Source organism: Marmota marmota, unplaced genomic scaffold (assembly GCF_001458135.2).
Source record: "Marmota marmota marmota unplaced genomic scaffold, marMar, whole genome shotgun sequence".
Classification (NCBI taxonomy): domain Eukaryota; kingdom Metazoa; phylum Chordata; class Mammalia; order Rodentia; family Sciuridae; genus Marmota; species Marmota marmota.
The window spans coordinates 10,673,161-10,679,835 of NW_026000272.1; the positions used below are offsets into that span (position 1 = coordinate 10,673,161).

General features: G+C 36.5%; 1 non-coding gene across 1 annotated transcript; it reads right to left on the reverse strand.

Annotated features, from left to right (window-relative positions):
- Nucleotides 1-261: 261 nt before the first annotated feature.
- LOC125614363 lies at nt 262-386 on the reverse strand. Its single transcript, XR_007344973.1, has one exon. It is a non-coding gene; the product is annotated as a U6atac minor spliceosomal RNA (small nuclear RNA).
- Nucleotides 387-6,675: the final 6,289 nt, after the last annotated feature.

The window sequence follows — 6,675 nt, forward strand, 5'->3', positions numbered from 1 at the left end:
TTTTTCATAGATACCCTTTATCAGACTGAAGAAGTTCCCTTCAATTTCTAGTTATTTGTGGGTGTGTGTATGTGTGTTTAATCATGAATGTCTGCTGCATATATCACACACCTTTTCTGCATCTTATAGATATACACAATTTTTTTTGGTTAGGCTGTTGATAGTGTGGGTGGTATTGTGTTTATGAGTGTTGGATCTACCTTGCATTCCTAGACTAAATTATATGTGACTAATATATATTATTCTGTTGTATTTTATGGGCAGAAATTTTGGATAGATGCCATGAAGTAGATAGCAATTCCTTAACCATGTGTTTGTTGCATAGGTCATATTCTCTTCCATCTTATTTAGGGAAAGTGCTCATCTTCTTGCCTGTCATGTAATATACTTTTGCTTCATCTTCATTTGATCTTTAGGTCATCAAAAAAGAGCCAGGGAGGAGGTTACAAAGATAGTGTATAATATGCAGTGTATACATTTATTTCATTTATTAATGGGAAATTGAGGTGCATCAGGTAATTTGTACCACCCAAGTCTTGAAGTTAGTAAAAGGCAGAGTTAGTATTTAAGTTTCAGACTTTTTGGAAAAAAATCTAGTATTAATCCACTTTATACTGTTTTCTTTCTCTGAAAGTGAGTGAGTGGATGTATGTGTGCATTTGTGTGTGTGTGTGTGTGTGTGTGTGTGTGTGTGTGTAACAGAGTAAGACAGATTTGGAAAGAGAAACAGTTTTATAGATTGCCATCTATGCATCTGGGCTTTTAGATACCTTTGGAAATCAGCTATGATATTTACTTGTGACACGTTTGTGTCTCTGGTCTACATTTGTAAAAATTGAAATGTAAAATATTAACATGGGGTTGTTTGCTTTATACATGCAGTATGCTCAATATAATAGTGTTTTACTATCATTATTGATTTTCTACCATTAAATGCATTTGATAACTGTAAATAATTAATTTGGGTTTTTGAAAAATGTCAAATGAAACTTAGAATGATTTTAATAGTTGTTCACGTCTTTTGCTGATATAGTGTAGACCAAGTTACCTTATATAAAAATATACAGTTTTCTCTACTTTTCATTCTCCTTTTTCCAAGTGAGAGCACCACTGGTATATTTACTAAATGTGTTTGAAAGATCTTAAAAAACACTACTGAGTGCTTTGGGCCTTGGCCCATAGGAGTGGAGATGCCATTTTAGTCCCTTAGTCATGTAGATCTGATAGTTTTTGACTTTTGAGACTATCTTCTCTAACAGACACAAACCACTTCAGGCTGTGTTGAGGTAATGATTGTTTTTTCCAGTAAAGTTATTTTGGTTATCATAAGTAGGGTCCAAGAGCTTTTATGTGTTTCCTCAGTCAGGGAGGTAGGAATGGAAAACAAAAAAGGCTGATTCTTAGAAAGTGCATCACACTAACATTAAATTACCCTTTAGAGCATAGGACAGTTCAGGATAGTTGTTGTTAGCTCGAGCTCTATCAACTGATACCCTTGTGGGAATTGATTCCCATGATTATTTGATTTCATGGTGGTACCCTTCCAATCAAAGATGTGTTGCTTGGCATATGAAAATCAATTATAAGCCAGGTGTGATGGCGTGCACCTATAATCCCAGGGGCTCAGGAGGCAGAGGTAGGAGGATTGCAAGTTCAAAGCCAGCCTCAGCAAAAGCCAAGTGCTGAGCAGCTCAGACCCTGTTTCTAAATAAAATATAAAATAGGAATGAGGATATGACTCAGTGGTCTAGTGCCCCTGAGTTCAATCCCCAGTACTCCTCCCCCGCAAAAAAAATCAGTTGTATTTGGAGAATTTTTTTATGATAATTGTATTTAATTTTATCTACTAATGATGAGAGACAGTTCCAATAAAACTGTTTTTCAGCTTTTTCACGGAAGAACAATTTTAGAGGAAAAGCTTGTTCAGGAGTTAGGTTCAGAGGTCTCAGCTCCATTCTTTAGGCTTGAAGTGAGGGAGAACATGGAAAATTTTTGAATAATATCACTATCCCTTGATGTGGAAAATCAGAATTAATCAGTCTTTATTTGGAGTATGTTTCTTCTAGCCCTGAAGCTCTTATGTAATATGTTAAGCTTCAAGTTCAAACTGGTTAATAATGACCTTAATAAGCTGATGTTGAAGTGAATGTGATAAGAAAGTTATGTTGATCATATTTGTTCAGCAATCCAGATGTCTTTGTGTTAGGATGATATTTGGTTTTGATCTTTTGGATTTGTACCCCCCTCCCCCAGTGATATATTCAGATGATGAAGTGTGATATAAATTGTGACATAACTTTGTAACATTTATTTTACTGTTTTCAAAGCATATTGGCCACATCTCTCATTTACTTTTTACTTTACTTGGTACATTAGTTGAGGTTAGGTCTTATTTCCATTTTATGGTGAGAAAAATAGACCTCAAAGATAAGTGTTTTTTTCACATCACCATTAGATATTGAAAGAGTATTCAGAACTTGATTTTGTCTTTTGCCCATTGTCCTCTGATCATTGAGCCGGATCTGGCTCTCTAAACTTCATCTATCTGGTAAACATTCAAAAACTAATGTGTAATGAGCACCCTTGTCCCCACAGTTAGGATCAACAGATGTGATTAGATGTTCATCTTCAGAGGAGTTTGTGAAATAACTAGTTGGCAAGAGACAAAATTTTGGGAGTAATTTCTACCTTTCATATGTGTAACTGTCATTTTCTAGATTGACTAGATGGATGTTTCCAGTGTCCAAGTGGCCATGTCCAAAGGCTATTAATTAAATTTTAATAAACTATTGGGCAGTGTGGTGAGGCCCAGCCTTGTAGATTTAGTGGGGCTTCTTGAGGAGTTACTTTGTTAAACACTGGGGAATAAGGATTAAAATGAAACAAATAAAAATATGATTTGATTCTTCAGAATCTCACAAGCTAGCAAACTAGATGAAAGAATTTACAGAGATGCTTCTGATTTTGGCTTCATCTGGTTCTTCCTCCATTACACCAGTACAACAGTTTTTTGAACACATGCCTGAAACTTTCTGGTGGCTTGCTATTTCTTATAGAATCGAATACCCTTTCTTATCAGGACATACAGGGTGTTCTCTGATTTGACCCAGCTTCCTCTTGCATGCTCACATCTCCATAGAGTGCTCCAGGCACATGACCCTCTCCTTGAAGTGCTCAAAGGTGGCCATAATTTTTTATACCTCTAGTGTTTACTTATGCTAAGCTGCTTTTCTAGAATGACATATTAGTCTGGATCATCTGGAAAAGAGATACTCAGGATTAACCTGGCACAGAATCATTGGGGAAAAATGCCCGTGGAAGAGACAGTGGTGAGGGACTGGGAATAGTGGGAGTGCCATCAGTTCATGATGCAAGTCTGACCCCTAGTGAAGGGGACAGAGAGGTAGTTAGGTAGAAAGGTTTTAGACTTCTGTTTAGACTGCTGTGCAGTCTAGGGAAAGGTTCAGCAAAGCTGTGAGTGAGTTGAGAGTCATCTGTCAGTGGTGTCCTGTATCCTCCAGGAGCAGTTCTTAGTATTCCTGTTTTTTTTAGTGATTGACTTGAAGGCACCCCATTGTAGGTTTGATCGTCACAAACACTAGGATGAATTTCTGATGCAGATAAGGTCCTTGATCAGTTGTGTTCTTAGTAGTCAAAAGCCTTAAAGTTGTGTCTTCTTGGTTGTCATAAATGCCTTTTCTTCTTCCATTTGATTCTTTCTACCTTTCCTTCAACTTTAAAAGTTTCTTCTTTCAGAAAACTTCCTTGAAGGATAATCTCAGAATGTCCATGATAATTATACTACCTACATTGGTCACCCCTAATCTTTGCCTGGAAAATTCCTCGTATATTTGAATTGTACATCTACCACTTATTACAGGACCAGACATCTGGTAGATGCTTAGGAAATATTTGTTGAAATAATGCATGGGAAGGATGTAGGTAGATCTAGGGAGAAAGATAAGTGAGGCAAAGTGAACTGCTTGAACATGACCATAGATGGAGAAGAATGAAGGATTTATTTTGTATTTAAGAAATATGTCTTTTCCTAGTGGAAATCCACATATAGTAGAATGAAATTCAACCCCTCTCACCCTGCATAAAACTTAAGTGGATCAAAAACCTAGGAATTAGACCAGAAAACCTGCACCTACTGTAAGAAAATGCAGGCCCAACACTCCAACATATCATCTTAGGAATCGACTTATTTAATAAGACTTCTAAAGCATAAGAAGTAAAATAAACCAGTAAGTGGGTTTGTATCAAACTAAAAAGCTTCTTCATGGCAAAGGAAACAATCAAGAACATGAACAGAGATTCTATAGAATGGCAGAAAATCTTTGCCAGCCGCACCTCAGATACGGAGTTAATTATCAAGATTGATACAAAGAACTCAAAAAGCTTTAACACCCCCCCCCAAAAAGAAAGAAAGAAAAACCCAATCAAAAAACGGGCAAAGGATGGGGCTGGGTTTGTGGCTTAGAGGTAGAGCGCTCACCTGGCATGTGTGAGTCAGTGGGTTTTATCCTCAGTACCACATAAAAATAAAATAAAGATATTGTGTCCATCTATAACTAAAAAATAAATTTAAAAAAAAATGGGCAAAGGAACTAATCAGATACTTCTCAAGAGAAGGCATATAAATGGTCAACAAATCTATGAAAAATGTTCAAAATCTCTAGCAATTAGAGAAATGCAAATTAAAACTACACTGAGGTTTCATCTCACTCCAGTGAGAATGGCAATTATCAAGAATACAAGTAAATAATAAATGTTGGTGAGAATGTGGGAAAAGGGTGTGCTCATACATGCTGGTGGGACTGCAAATTGGTATAACCATTCTGGAAAGCAGTATGGAGATTCCTCAAAGAACTAGGAATGGAACCACCATTTGATAGTTATCTCACTCCTCAATATATATATATCCAAAGGAGTTAAAATCAGCATACTATAGTGACACAGCTACATCAATGTTTATGGCAACATAGTTCACAGTAGCCAAGCCTTGGAACCACCCTAGATGCCCTTGAACAGATGAATGAATTAAAAAATTGTGGAATACTACTCAGCCATAAAGAACAATGACTTTATGACATTTGATAGCAAATGGGTGGCTCTGGAGACTATTGTGCTAAGTGAAATAAACCAATCCCAAAAAACCAAAGGTTGGATGTTCACTCTGATATATGAATGCTAATCCACATTAAGGGGTGGGAAGAGGATGAATAGAAGTACAGTAGATTAAATATAGGGGAATGAAGGGAGGAAAAGGGGAATGGGTAAAGGAAAGACAGTGGAATGAATTTGACATATCTTTCCTATATACATATATGAATACAACACAGTGAATTTCACCATCATATACATATGCAAAACTGGGATCCTAAATAGAATAAGATGTATTTCATCCTTGTTTAAATATAATAAAATAGATTTCTACTGTCATGTATATCTAAAAAGAACTAATAAAAAAGAAATATATTTTTCTCTTTTTAAGCTGTCATTTTGGGGAAAGTATATCATGATGCAAAAGAGTGAGGGAAAGGAGTGTGTTCCTGGCAGTTGAAAATGATTCATGCTTGAGAACTTCGTTGAAAACAATGTTTGACTATTTCCTGAGAGACTTCTTTCCTGAGAGGAAACAGAGTTGATGGAAATGGAATTTTACTGCTGCCAGGAAAAGTATGATAAAGATCAAATCTCATACAACTACTACTACCAGAATAGAAATTTCCATAGAGCAGAAAGATTTCAAAATCCCAGCTAATGGCTCATATGTATTTAGTATTCAGTGCTGCTGAATTGTAATTCTGTAATGGAATTTGACCAATTTTGACAATCCAGTTTGTAATGTATGAATTAGTGAAGGCTCATTCATCTTGACATTTACTGACTCTACCAGATGTTGGTCATATTTTTGATGGAAAGGAACAGCAAACTGGCCAGGATCCCAAATCTCAGCATCACTGCCAGCTGCCTACCATTGCCACAAGTTGTCAGAGGAAATAAAACATGCTGCTTAGGAAAAGGCCTGAAAAAAAATCACTCCTTATCAGCAGCTTGGGATTTGGCCCTTGTTCACTATGAAATGTTCTACTTTTGTGACCTGGGTTGGATCAGATATGAATAAGGAGCTCCTTTTTGCCCAGGCCCGAGTCTTTCTTATGAGGTCTCCCTCATGTCTTATTTCCCAAGAGTTAACCACTTGAGGAGAAGTTTTCTTCATTTGTAATGTGGAGATGAATGATGGCACCTATCTAGTGGGCTTGCTTTGAGGTTTCAATCAGAGAATGTGTGGTGAGAACTTCAACTATTCTTGAAATAATGTGCTCAGTAAATGCTATCTAGGTTTTTTTTTTGTTATGCAATAGGAGTCTGAGTATAAAATCTTTATATTTTCAGTTGAGCATTATCAAAGTTGTTCATGCATTTATCAAGCATCTGTTCTGAGATAATGCAGCATGAGACTCTTAAGAACCTGGATCACTATGACCCATATTGTAATTCAGTTGCTAATATTCATTTCTTCTCTCAAGTGAAAAATTTGTAGATAAGCAATATTGCTTGCTTCTTGACTGTGTTCTAACCTAGTGTGGAATACTTTTTGTGGTCTTTCTCATTGATATCTCTCTCTCTCTCTCTCTCTCTCTCTCTCTCTCTCTCCCCCTCTCTCTG